The 14726-nt window shown below is 40.1% G+C and overlaps 1 protein-coding gene across 1 annotated transcript in view; it reads right to left on the minus strand.

Annotated features, from left to right (window-relative positions):
- The window catches only part of LOC134212945 (myotubularin-related protein 2), a 29349-nt gene that overhangs the window by 3701 nt on the left and 10922 nt on the right, over positions 1 to 14726 (minus strand). The gene's annotated exons all lie outside the window — the stretch shown is intronic.

The following is a 14726-nucleotide window of genomic DNA, read 5'->3' on the forward strand; positions in this document are numbered from 1 at the left end:
GAACATTTCTGTCCGTCGCTCAACACACGATGGGCTTGCATGACGCTCTCTAGCCGGTTTTTCAGTATGCGGGAAAGAAGTTTATAATCGCTGTTGAGCAGCGATATGGGCCGGTACGCGCGTGCCGTGTTGTCAACACCTTTCTTCTTCACCAGCACGATGATGCCCTCAACGAAGGCACGGGGAAGGTTGCCGTTGAGTGCTTCATTGAGAAGCAAGTTCAACTCTCGGTGGATGACGTTGAACATGCGGAGGTAGAACTCCCGTGGGATCCCATCGGCGCCGGGTGATCTTTTTGGCGCACTCGCTCTGATAGCAGATAATATTTCTGCCGTCGTTATCTCTTCGCTCGTTCAGAGGGTCGTCTGGTGGGATGACTCGTTCGCATACAAACCCGTCCCCGTTGTAATCTGCTGCTTGCTCCGAGTAGAGGCTGGAGAAAAAACCAAGCAGATTTGCTTCGATTGCTTGTAGGTAATTTTCAATCTCGTTTTCAGCCGTTTGTAGCTGCGTAATGTATCTTTTTTCCGTCGTCTTGTCCCCAGCTGGAAGATAGACATGGGCTCTCCCGCCAGGTTTGTTTAATTTATACGCATAAATGCATGGGAAAAGTTTCTTTGCATCGCCAGCATGTTGATCATGGTGATCAACATTTCGGGATGTAGAAAGTATCCGTCGTACGCTAGCCATAGTTGCGCATAAAGACGCTGGTGCGCAGCGTGAAATTCCTCGAAATAAGGCTCCAGATTTCCACTTGAAAATGATTTGATTTTTGGCTGAGCGTACGACAGCCACCATTCCATCCACGTCGCAAAGCTCTGCGCTGCCAAGTCCAATATTGCCACTTATAATGGAACTCTGCAACGTTGTCTTCCGTCAGAAGGTAGGGCCGTAGGGCACAAAATCCGCCTGGCTCATGTCCCAGTGGGCGAGACAGAGTGTTATCGTTAGCGCCTTGTGGTCCGTGAAGCAATAGACGTGCGTGTATGCGGATTGTAGGTTGTTTCGCAAGCCGGCGCTTACGTTGATACGATCAAGTCGAGATTGTGCGTTTCGATTGGCGTATGTGAAACCAGGATCACGCGGACACAGCTTTTCCCACGCATCATGCAGCTGCAGCTGTTGGACGGCTGCTTTTAGGGACGGGCTCGTATTCGGGCTGGACGAGTCGCATGCGCGCAGTACGCAGTTGAAATCGCCAGCGAGAATGACGTTTGCGGTGTTTTGGCGAAGGTAGTACGCCAGCGTGCTATTGAAGAAATCTTCTCTGGCCGCTCGATGCGCAGTACCGGAGGAAGCGTAGACGTTGCAGATGGTCGTGTCGTACACCCGCAGTGCGATTTACCGGCTATCCAGACTCTTTTCAACGTGAGTGACCTGAATGTGCTCCTTCATCGCAACAGCTGTGCCTCTCCTCGTGTGGTCTACATTAGCGAAAACGACAAAGCTAGGCAAGGAAAGCTTTTCGTTCTCGACTTCTTGTAGGCACACGATGTCGAGTGTTTCGCTACTGACGAAGGTACGGAGCGCGTTCGGTTTCGTGGTGTTCGTGATGGTTCCGATGTTTATCGAGGCGAGATTGTACGACGTTAGAGCCATTTATGGAACAGAATCCACGTCCTGCTCGTCGTCACCACCGTCGCATCGCTGCTTCTTGCCGGACGGGCGCCCTCGGCTTCGTCCGCTTCTCGTGGACGTTGTTGAGTCATCCGTCTCGAAGCCGGTGGTTCGGCTTTGCGAACGAGTCGCAATCGCAGGCTTTTTGAAAAGGTCTACCAAAGTTACCTCGGCTTGCCTTGGTTGTGTGCGTAATAACGACGACGATGAGCAGGGCACGTTCTGCTTTTGCAGCGGGATGGGAGACACCGTCCGTGCGATGCTTGCAGCAGGCTGACTTGCTGGCTGTTTTTGACCCAGACGGTTCGGTCTGACTCACACTTACCGGCTTCGGTAGCTCGGGAAGGCCTCTAGCGATGCTGGAGGTGGAGCATGAGAGCCCTGACCAACTGGTTTTGCGATCGGGGTTTCGCTCCGCTCGTCTTCTTCGGCGCTTGTCGGTGCTCAGTTTGCTTCGTCACGTTGGCGTAGCTTTTTTGGACCAACAGTTTCTTGTTTTGTACACAAGAAATGCCAGTGTGTGTCTGCTCTGTGCAGTGCTTGCAGGAAGAAATCTGACCCTTGCAGTGGATGTACGCTTGCTGGCCATCAATCGTGACCAACGAATCGATATTTTGTTTGATAAGCATACGAGCCGACCAAATACCGAGCGGAATTCCACCGAACTCGAAATCACGTCAATTCGCGCAGCGAGATCACTTCCCCGAACACACTGATGAACTCGACGATTTTTTCTTCGGAAACGTTCTCCGGCAAATCGTGCACCTTCACTTCAACACTTCCATCTTCCATCGTTTTTCGCAACTTGTGTTTCTTCCCGCAATATTCACTTCATGTTTTTCATCGTGTTCGTCCACGATTTTTGAGCGAGCGTCAGATCATTGACCTTGACGAACGGACATTGTTCACCGCGGTGGCACTGGAGTCTCCACAACATCTTCTTTTTTCAGTCCTAGAACTGTGCGGCAAAAGCCATGCACCTTCTCGAAAGACGGCTTCACCGGGAAACGCGAGTAATCTATACGAAAAGTATTTTCTCGCCTCATCGCGATACACTAAAAGCGCGCGATGCGGCACGGACGGATGAAAAATAAACCACCGGATTTAATATGCTTGACTTTCGGAGAGCGCAATCGAAAACACGTCTGCTTGTCGCAAGTCGCAATATGTTGCTTGCAAGTCGTTAACATTATGTTTCATCAATAGTTAGTTTTATCAGTGTTTCTTAAAATCCAGTTTGTGAAGAATGATCAAGGAAAATAAATAATTTTCTTATACCAAGAAAACGGGATTAGAATTTGGATGTTTTGTGCTGTTGATAAGATTACGGTCACCGGGGAAAACGAAGTTGGATCGCGGCGCAAGTGCGCTGGCCAGGCTGAAAACTACATTCTGAACTGGTAAAGTAATGATCATCAATTTTTGGATTTTAGAATTTAAAATTCAGGATTTATTTAGGGCTTTATATTGATTTATTTAGTATGAGGGATAATCGAAAAACAAGAGTTATTATTTGAAAATCAACAGATTGAAAGGCGTTCACTAGGGTACGAACAAGTATATAGCGACAGAATGTAAATGGGAGGCACAGATAGCGTCTATCGAATAGCAAACAATCGAGGCGTGAATCTTCTTGCCTAACTTCCTGGTTGTGGGCGGCGACGAATTTAGGAACTATGGAACTTAGAGATTTAATATATTAGGAATTCAGGAAACTAGAAACTTGGGAATTCACAATTTTAGAAATTTAAAAACTTGGGAATAGGAGATCGTCAGTTGCATTCTAGCAAAAATTCCGCTTGAGGCCCTTCCTAAATATTTTAACAACAGCCACTACACCTGATGGTCATTTCATTCATTTATTTAGTCTACATCTAAACAGATAACACTGAATCAACAATTTGACGCCACAATACGAGGCCGCATCTCTCCATCCTCGAATACGCCCCACGCTCGCCAAGTCGTTCTGCACCTGGTCTGCCCATCTCGCTCGCTGCGCTCCACGTCGTCTCGTACCTGCCGGATCGGAAGCGAACACCATCCTTGCAGGGTTGCTGTCCGGCATTCTTGCAACATGCCCTGCCCATCGTACCCTTCCGGCTTTAGCTACCTTCTGGATACTGGGTTCGCCGTAGAGCTGGGCGAGCTCATGGTTCATTCTTCGCCGCCACACACCGTCGTCTTGTACACCGCCAAAGATGGTCCTAAGCACCCGTCTCTCGAATACTCCGAGTGCTTGCAAGTCCTCCTCGAGCATTGTCCATGTTTCATGTCCGTAGAGGACTACCGGTCTTATCAACGTCTTGTACATGACGCATTTGGTGCGGTGGCGAATCTTTTTCGACCGCAGTTTCTTCTGGAGCCCGTAGTAGGCCCGACTTCCACAGATGATGCGCCTTCGTATTTCACGACTAACGTTGTTGTCTGCCGTTAGCAAGGATCCTAGGTAGACGAATTCCTCGACCACCTCGAAGGTATCCCCGTCTATCGTAACACTGCTTCCCAGGCGGACCCTGTCGCGCTCGGTTCCACCCACAAGCATGTACTTTGTCTTTGACGCATTCACCACCAGTCCAACTTTTGTTGCTTCACGTTTCAGGCGGGTGTACAGTTCTGCCACCTTTGCAAATGTTCGGCCGACAATGTCCATGTCATCCGCGAAGCAAATAAATTGACTGGATCTGTTGAAAATCGTACCCCGGCTGTTACACCCGGCTCTCCGCATGACACCTTCTAGCGCAATGTTGAACAACAGGCACGAAAGTCCATCACCTTGTCTTAGTCCCCGGCGCGATTCGAACGAACTGGAGTGTTCGCCCGAGATCTTCACACAGTTTTGCACACCATCCACCGTTGCTTTGATCAGTCTGGTAACCTCCCCTGAACGCTGTACTCGTCTATGATTTTTCATAGTTCTACGCGGTCTATACTGTCGTATGCCGCCTTGAAATCAACGAACAGATGGTGCGTTGGGATCTGGTATTCACGGCATTTTTGAAGGATTTGCCGTACAGTAAAGATCTGGTCCGTTGTCGAGCGGCCGTCAACGAACTCGTTCACTAATGGTGACAGACGACGGAAGATGATCTGGGATATCACTTTGTAGGCGGCATTAAGGATGGTGATCGCTCGAAAGTTCTCACACTCCAGTTTGTCGCCTTTCTTGTAGATGGGGCATATAACCCCTTCCTTCCACTCCTCCGGTAGCTGTTCGGTTTCCCAGATTCTGACTATCAGTTTGTGCAGGCAAGTGGCCAGCTTTTCCGGGCCCATCTTGATGAGCTCAGCTCCGATACCATCCTTACCAGCTGCTTTATTGGTCTTTAGCTGTTGTATGGCATCCTTTAACTTCCGTCAAGGTGAGGGCTGGTTGGCTTCCATCGTCCGCTGAACTGACGTAGTCATCTCCTCCGCTGCCTTGACTTTCACTGCCTGTACTCCCAGGGCCATTCAAATGTTCCTCGTAGTGCTGCTTCCACCTTTCGATCACCACACGTTCGTCCGCCACCACACACACCTGATGGTACAATTGCAATATTTCCATTATCAGGCGACAGGTGGTGTTGCTGTGTGTTTGTATCAATGTAATATTGCATATACACTAGTGACATCTGCTGTTCGATATCGTAAGCTTTCAATGTTCCTTCCACACACACGAGGTGGAGAACAGTCTTGAAGAAATTGAAAGTATACAGCTAGAATTTAGTATGGAGGTACAATGAAATCTCTTTTAATGTTTAGAACTGTAAAACAAGTCGTGGGAACAAAAAATCTAAAAAATATTTGTTGCTTTTTGACCTAGGTTTCATATTGATGCGATGCGTAGTTAATGAGAACGGATGATTTGTCCATACAAGGAAATTCATTTTACTTTAAATGTTGTGGCGCCATCTCGTTCAAACAGCACCTTTGTCTTTGCCTTATTAGGCAGTTTATGAAATTTGGGATTCGAAAATTTATGAATTTAGGGATTCAGGAATTTGAAAATTTAGGAATTTGTTAGTTCAGGAGTTAACGATTTTGGGAATTCAGGAATCCTCGTTGAATATCTTCTAGAGTTCTTCCAGAAACCCATCGTGGAGATCCTCCAGGATTTCATTCAGGAGAATCCCACAGAAATTATTCCTGCAGTTCTTATATGAATTCTTCCTAGAGTTCAATCAGGAATTCCTCCTGGATTTCCTGAAGAAGCTATACAAAGAGATCTTAGAAAGTTTCTACATAAATGCCTTCTGCAGTTCCTCCACGAATATCTCCTGCAGTTCAGTAAGAAATTCCACCTGAGGAGCCCATAGCAATTTCTCCGGCAGTTCATGCACTCTGAAGTTCTTCCACAAATGTGTCATGAAATCGTTCCAAGAATTCCTTCTCTAATTCCACCAGAAATTTCTCCTGGAGTTCCTACGATAACTCCACCCAGATATTTTTGAGAGTTTCTTCAGAAAATCATCCTAGAACTCCAGAGATTTCTTCTTTAGTTCGAGCAGAAATTTCTCCTCGAGACCTTTCAGTAATGTCTCCTGAAGCTCTTCTAGGAATCCATCCTGAAGTTCCACAAGCATATCCTCTTTGATTTCCGCTTGAAATTCCTCCGGGAATTTCCCAACTTTAAAATATCGCTGCGGAATGAATTTTTGACCCCTGGAATTCATTCTGAATTTCCCCATTCCTCAAAGAAATTCATTCTGAATTCCTCCATAAATTCATTCTGAATTCCTCCAGAAATTCATTTTGAATTCCTCCAGGAATTCATTCTGAATTCCCCCAGGAAATTATTCCGAATTCCCCCAGGAAATCATTCTGAATTCCCCGAGAAATTTCTCCTGAAGTTGCTTTAAGAATGCCTTGTTGGAGTTCTTTCAGGAAATCGCACAGGAATTTCTCCAAAGTTCTTATTGAAGCTCCACCAGAAATTTCTCCTGAAGTTGTTTTAAGAATGCCTTGTTGGAGTTCTTTCAGGAAATCGCACAGGAATTTCTCCAAAGTTCTTATTGAAGCTCCACCAGAAATTTCTCCTGGAGTTGCTTTAAGAATGCCTTGTTGGAGTTCTTTCAGGAAAACGCACAGGAATTTCTCCAAAGTTCTTCTTGAAGCTCCACCAGAAATTTATACTGGAGTTCCTCCAGGATTCCCTCCTGAGTTCACCAAGGAATTCCTCCTGGGGTTCCTGCAGGGATTCTATATGGGGTTCATCCAGGATATCTTTTTGGAATTCCTACAGGAATCCTTCCTGGAGTTTCTTCAAAAATTCTTCTTAGAGCTCCTTCAGAAATTACTCCTGGAATTCCTTCCTCCAGGATTTCCTCCTCCTTCTTTCAGGATTTGATCGAATAATTCCTCGTGGAGCTCCACATGAAGTTTCTCCAAAAGTTCATCTTTGAATCTCTCCAGAAACTTATCTTGGAGTTACTCCAGGAATTCTTGGAATAACTCACGCCTCCTGTTGCAATGCAGAATTAATGGGGGGTGGGGTAATTCGGAGAATTTAGATTGAATTTCTGAAGGAATTCAGAATTAATTCCTGGGGAAACTGGGGAAACTTCTGTAGGAATTCAGGACGAATTCCTGGATGACATCTCCAGAAGTAATTTCTGGAGAAGCACCAAGTAGAACTTTAGGAAATTCATCCTGAACTTCTTCCTGAGAATCCTCCAGCTGTTCTTCTTAATTTTTTTCTAAGAGTTCCTCCTGGAACTGCTCTAGGAATTATTCTTGGACTTTCGCCAAATATTCCTATTTAAATTCCTGAAGAAACTTCTCAGGGAAATCCTCCTGGAACTACTTTTAGAATTGCTGCAGAAATTCACATATTTCTCCTGGAGTTCCTTCAGGTATTCATCAACGAATTCCGGCGGTTTTTTTTCCTTTATTAACGAGATTTTCAGCTCAAGACTGGTTCATCTCGTAATATTCCTGCGGTAACTACTTCAACAATATCTCCCAGATTCCTTTCAGAATCCTACTACGTTTCAGGAGCATCACTGAAAAATCCTCCAGCATTTTTAATGGGAATACTTTCAAAAATTTAACTGTAAGCTCTTTAGGATCTTCACTGGAAGCCATAATTTCCAAAGGAACAACCCCAGATCATCAGAACTAATAGAAAAATTCCCCAGAATTCTAGAAGGAATCCCTCGGCCCTCGGAAAATTTCAGAGTTACATGTAAGATGTTGATATTAGTGGAGCATTTTCTAAAATTTCTTCAGGATTTCCGAGAATTCTTGTAGAAGCTTTTTAAATTTAGCTTTTTCCGAAATTTCCAGTATTTTCAGTTTTTTGTGGAGTTTCTGAGATAGGTACGCTCGAAGAAAAATTGAATGAAGATCCAGTGAGTAAGTTTACGATGACATTGATTAGAAAAATTGGTTCTGTTCAATGATGCCTCCTGAAAGGAACTATTGGATACTATAGTGGCCCGAGGTAAATGTAAGGTGATGTAAGATCGAACCCTGCGTTGCCCGGGATCGACACTTTTGCTTTGTAAATGTCAAATATTGCAGTAACGCACTCTAGACCGATTTATGTTAAGAGCCAGTTCGCGAGAAGCGCGACCCCCTTTCCAAGGGAGGTTGCAACGATGTTCTCCGATTTGGATGAAATTTTCAGGGTTTGTTCTTATATGCAAGAGAAGACATTTTGCAAATTTTCAGATTTTTTCATTGAGGGGAAGTGTGGTAAAACGGCCCTTCAAAAATTATTGTTCAACAATTGCAAAAACCAAAAAAATGCAATAACTTTGGCAATGACTGACCGATTTTGTTTAAATTTTGCACACTTTTTCTACTCAAATAGTACTTTATACCAAGTGGTTAATGTTGCTATAAAGTTGTTTACTTTAGGAGAAAATGAACTTTTTCGATAAAAAATTGTCGTTTTTCCAAAAGGAATATTTTTCACCAACAGATCTACGATAAAAAACTAAACCCGTAAGGTAATTAAGGAACTAAAGAGCTTTCATCTCATATATAATTCAAAAGCGCCAAGTCAAGAATTTCTAAGAAAATGGCAATTTTCTGCAACACTGTTTATTGAAAAGAAAGTTCGCATAAATTTCGACCCTACTTATGTTGATGTTTTCCGATCTAGTGAAAACTGTCCAAACTTTTTTTGTCTAAGTAGAAATTTAAAATCAGGATTTTTATTAGGGATTTTATTAGGGTAAAATAGCCCTTTAAAAATAAATGTCAAAAAATACATCATTTTTTTTACGTGATTTCTAGCAGAAAATACATAAGTTTAAAAACACTATGTCTTCTTCCTTTCAATTCATCAATATTTCTCGTCTCAATAGATACGTATATCCTTCGCTGATCTATACTGCCCATGATCGCATATTTGTAACATTTGCATTTTGGTTGATTTTGTAAATCGTTTGTCAATCCTCCCAACAAACTCGATCATTTCTAGCTTACCACAGATAAGCAAGATAGCAAAGCCAATTTTATTGTTGTGGGATTAGATGCAGTAAATTGAGCTTTCTGAGCGATTCAAAGACTTTTTACACAATGAACAAAAATTCGAGTGTTACAAATATGCGATCATGGGCAGTATATTAGATAGCAAACTTTTGAAGAACAATTTTCAACAGAAGTAAAATAGGACCAAAATAAGTGCCTTATACATTAGCACTTCTTTCGCACACTGAAACAAAAATGAACGGATTCGGCGAAAGTGCTTGTTGATATTTTTTTAATAAGCTACAATTACTGTACCGATACTGATGTTGCTTTTACAGCTATGCGAAAAAAAAAAACAATTATTCTTAACGGCAAATGAGCAATTTCGATAAATTGGGTAAAATAGTCTTGTTGAAATAAAATGTCAAAAATTCATAAATTTTTATATGTGACGCCAAAGCAGAATATACATTAGTATAAAAACATGACGTATTTCCTTTCTAACTTGAAAATTTATTGAAACTTATTTCAGTGCGCCGAAGAACAATCAATCAAATTATAAGTTTCTGCACACTGCACTGTTTGTTTGCAAGCCAATTTGTGAGAATCGCAACTTTATCGATGTTTTTGCATTTTATCGATGTGCTCAAACTTACAAGGTTTATTTCTATATGTAGATGAAACTATTTGGCAAAATATTATGATGGGGAGAGAGGGGTAAAATAGATCTCCAAATATAAATAATGTTACGAAACTGTTACGTAACCACACTTCTTAGATTTGATTATTCCGACCTAACTGGCAACTAATCTAGCGACTTTGCTAGTTTGCTTCGAAATTCTTCCAAACGTAGTAAAATAACGTGAACTGGTTATCTAGTCATGTCATTTATATAATATTCCGGCGGAGGTATAGTAAACTTAGCGCCGTTCTTAACTGCCGTTCAAAACTATTGTCCCACCAAAATATATTTCCACCAGTTCCTCAATATATGGGTGACGTCTTAACTGCAAGAACGATGGTTCAAGAACGACGTAAAGCAAAATCCAATGCTTTAGCTAGTTTCCATCCATTCGGAAGTGTGAACATTTATTTTGGTACTTCAACACGGTAGTCTATTCCTCGGTAAAAAGGCAATAGATAGATTTTTCAAAAAGTATTGCAAGCTGTTACTACCCTAGTACTACTTCTTAGCAAACCACACTTTTGATGGCTGGTTGGAAATATGTTCATATAAGGCTAAAAAAGATTTTAAGAGAAAAATGCTGGTATTCAAAGCATCCTTTTTCCAGTCTTATTAAGGTACTCAAGCACTTTCAGGTGGTGTAAATTAAGCAGAGAATAAAACAGTTTTGCTTGGTAATCTTTTAATTAATTGATTAAGCGATCTACAATTTATATACTTTATCTATGAGTGTAGAAACGTGTATCCTAAAATTTGAAGTATTTTCATGAGGGAAATGCTTTAAAATCGTCATAGTATACTCTATCCTATTCAATAGTATACACATTACATTGTTACGCTCTCCGTGTAAAAAAAATCAGCTCGTCGTAGAAAAAAAAAAGTTTTTTCTCGTATCGTGCAAAATGAATGCAACTTTGTTAAACTTTGGAGTGTTTTTCACACAGTTGTGTAAACTTAGAACTGAGGGTATTCCATTACCTATGAGATAAAATTGGCCAACCCTTGAAAATATATACACCCGATTAGAACTGGTATAGTCCATTCAGTCAAACATTTTGTTTAGATTGTATCTCTGTAATATTGACTAGAAGTTTGAAGGTTAGTAATTCAAAATGTATGAATGGTACACTGTTTGACGTTTTTGCACATTAAACTTGCAGAATTTGGTTTAAATTGATAATGATGGATGATGAAAGAGAGTTATGAATACTGCACAATGGTTACAAGCAATGATTACAAACACAGTGCTTGTGTTACAAATGGTTACAAAAACAAGCCTATGGTACAGAATAAAAATATAATCTGAGAAGCAGACCTACCAACAAGCTATGTTTAAACGCTACGAAATTGCTCATTTGCCGTTAAGAATCATTGTTTTTTTTTCGCATAGCTGTAAAAGCAACATCAGTACCGGTACACACAGTAATTGTAGCTGTTTCAAAAAAAAATCAACAAGCACTTTCGCCGAATCCGTTCATTTTTGTTTCAGTGTGCGAAAGACGTGCTAATGTTTAAAGCACTTATTTTGGTCCTATTTTACTTCTGTTGAAAATTGTTCTGCAAATAGTTTGCTATCTAATATAGATCAGTGAAGGATATACGTATCTATTGAGACGAAAAATATAGATGAATTGAAAGGAAGAAGACATAGTGTTTTTAAACTTATGTATTTTCTGCTAGAAACCACATAAAAAATGGTGTATTTTTGACATTTATTTTTAAAGGGCTATTTTACCCTACACTCCCCTAATAAAAATCCTGATTTTAAATGACTACTTAGACAAAAAAAGTTTGGACAGTTTTCACCAGATCGGAAAACATCAACATAAGTAGGGTCGAAATTTATGCGAACTTTCTTTTCAATAAACAGTGTTGCAGAAAATTGTCATTTTCTTAGAAATTCTTGAGTTGGCGCTTCTGAATTATATATGAGATGAAAGCTCTTTAGTTCCTTAATTGCCTTACGGGTTTAGTTTTTTATCCTAGATCTGTTGGTGAAAAATATTCCTTTTGGAAAAACGATCATTTTTTATCGAAAAAGTTCCTTTTTCTCTCTAAAGTAAACAACTTTATAACCATATTAACCACTTGGTATAAAGTACTAATTGAGTAGAAAAAATTTAAACATAATCGGTCAGTCATTGACAGCGTTATTGCATTTTTTTGGTTTTGGCGATTTTTGAACAATAATTTTTGAAGGGCCGTTTTACCACACTTCCCCTCAATGAAAAAATCTGAAAATTTGCAAAATGTCTTCTCTTACATAGGGGGGAAGACGGCTTTGGCAGGTTTTGTTCTATTATTGGCAGGGGGTTTTTGTCTACCAAATTTTATGAAATTTGACCACAATATGCTTTGATACGCAAATAATGTTTAGGCCAAATTTGAGCCTAGTCAGTCATAAAAAAAACCCCTGCCAATAATAGAACAAAACCTACCAAAGCCGTCATTCCCCCTATATGAACAAACCCTGAAAATTTCATCCAAATCGGAGAATATCGATACAAGAGGGGGTCGCGCTTCTCGCGAACTGGCTCTTTAGAATATGATTATATTTCCATGTCTTGTAACTTAATTTTTTAAATGATATTTACTTAGGGGAACGGTTCGCCACTTCATCTCATAGCTCCTATTTCCATCCCATCAAAAACAAAGTAATGGAAAGGAATTTGGTATGTTTATTATTTTTGTGATTTTTTTCACCAGTGAGCATGAGCACGCATGTTGACAAAAAGAAGCGATGAATTTGGTGCCATATTTCTTTGTTTAGCGATGAGATGGATATATGTACAGTGAGATGGAGATCGGAACAGTTCCCCTATAATATCTCATTGAGCACATTTTTACAGCTATAAAATATGAACTGGGTACTGAAATGGTATTTAAAATTCTTATTTTTACACTTTTATTGATAAAAACAATTGTCGCGGCCATCTTATTCGCCAGTAGTGCCTAATACCGTGACTAGGATATACCGTGAAGTTTATACTCGGAAAAATTAAACGTAACCATCATATTGGATACATAGACCACTAGACAATATCGTATAGGTATAGAAATAATCATGTTAGATATCTACGACATTTTATGCGTAGGATAACTAGGGGAGCATCATTCTGATGAATTACATATTGCGACATGTATTATTCCAGTACTTCACCAAAGAGAAACATCTGTTGGAAGATTTGAAGAAGAACACATCTAATGAACACACAAAGCATCTTTATTGTGTCGTTCAGCACATACGAATACGATATCAGTTATGTGATATTTACCACAGATTATCGACGTAAAATTTTTTATCTGTACAGTTTCATTTAGGAATGTAGGTAGAGGTAGAATATTTTTCATCTGAATACAAATCCGCCCATTGTCTTCGAAAATACTTATACTCTTCATTATGCCACCTAATGAATGATTCCATATCAAAAAGCTAATAACATTCATAAGTTAATGAAAAGTATAAGTTTCCGAATGTATGTGACTAATGCGATGTAGAAGTTTTTTCTTATACATGTCATTAAGCGCCTGCTTTGGCAAAAAAGTATTAGAAATAATACCTAATAATAAACAACATTAAATTTTTTTACGTGTGGGTGGGTATCTTAACAGAACCGACACGAAGACCTTCGGGCGTAATGGAAGGTCAGTTCAGGTTTAATAAGCCGCTGATAAAACCAATTATTACGAATAGTGTAAGCGTTTTGGGACGTGTAACTATATGAAAGCATTCTTTCAAATTTGATATGAAGTCGAGATTATGTAAAATATTTCTTGATTAGCTCCCCAAAGTAACTAAACCATTGAAAAATATTTTTTTGTGAAAAAAAAACATTAATAAAGAACTAAGGACGAGCTCGGTGGTATAGTGGCTACCGCTTCTGCCTTATAAGCAGGAGGTCATGGGTTCAATTCCCGGCTCGTCCCTTTCCTACTTTGTATTTCTATCTTAGTTCTAAAATACTTAGTATACGAGAAAGGCAAAAAACATTAATAAAGAACTAAACTGCGGTAAAATTGATATTGATTTGAAGGTTTCCGTAATACATTGTCGCCTCAAGGGATCAATCCATTGGATTTCAGATTAGTTTACACCTAGGCAGAGAACTGATAATTCTCGCGCTTAGTTTCAAAGGGGCGTAACTGTATAGATCGATTTCTCTTCGCGAGAAATGATCTTTCCATGTTTATGGGCACGCCATCCAAAACGATTGGATTGCGTCACAGTTTTGTATCATTTGTTATTGTTACAATAAATTTGAGCCCAATTCAACGCACACTATGCATGATTTGTTCTATGCGGGGATTGCACTCTGCGCGTTATTTTCGCGGAGCTATCCAAATTTTTCTTTTTCTTCGTAATATTATTGATTTTTGAAATATCCCCGTGAAAATCTTTTTTCTACATATAAACACATTGAAGAACGAATCGAACCGTGCATAAATCATACTAATCGGTTCATCCATTCGTGAGTTATATTGCCCTAAAGGAAATGTAAACTCATTTTTATATATAGAAAAGAAAAACAGAAGATGGAAGAAAAAAGAAAAGAAGAAGAGAGAAGAGAAGAAGATTATACATTTTTGCATATAACTACTTTTCTAAAGTTATCTTCAGAGGCTCTAAGAACGTGTTTGGATATGTTGGATTGCTTGTTGGATGTTCGATCAGCACTTCCACAGTTATTAACTGCAAGGTTTCTAAGCCAATTTATCAATTTTGCATTCATATATGATGAGGCTAACACGATGATACTTTTATGCCCAAGGAAGTCGAGAAAATTTCCGAAGTCGTTCATTAGATTTTTGATTTTGTAAGCAATGCCAAATTGAATAGCATGATGCACTAATTGTATACCTTTATTCCACAATTTCATTTATAATAAAAGATGTTATTCACTTTTTGGTCGGTTGTTTGCTATCATATTGCACTCATTCAAAATTTGTTCTGTTCTGCTAAATACAGAAGGATCCATATATCACGCGGATATTGGCAATATTCAAACCGCCGCCTCCCTACGTCCGA

Source organism: Armigeres subalbatus, chromosome 2 (genome assembly GCF_024139115.2).
Source record: "Armigeres subalbatus isolate Guangzhou_Male chromosome 2, GZ_Asu_2, whole genome shotgun sequence".
NCBI lineage: Eukaryota > Metazoa > Arthropoda > Insecta > Diptera > Culicidae > Armigeres > Armigeres subalbatus.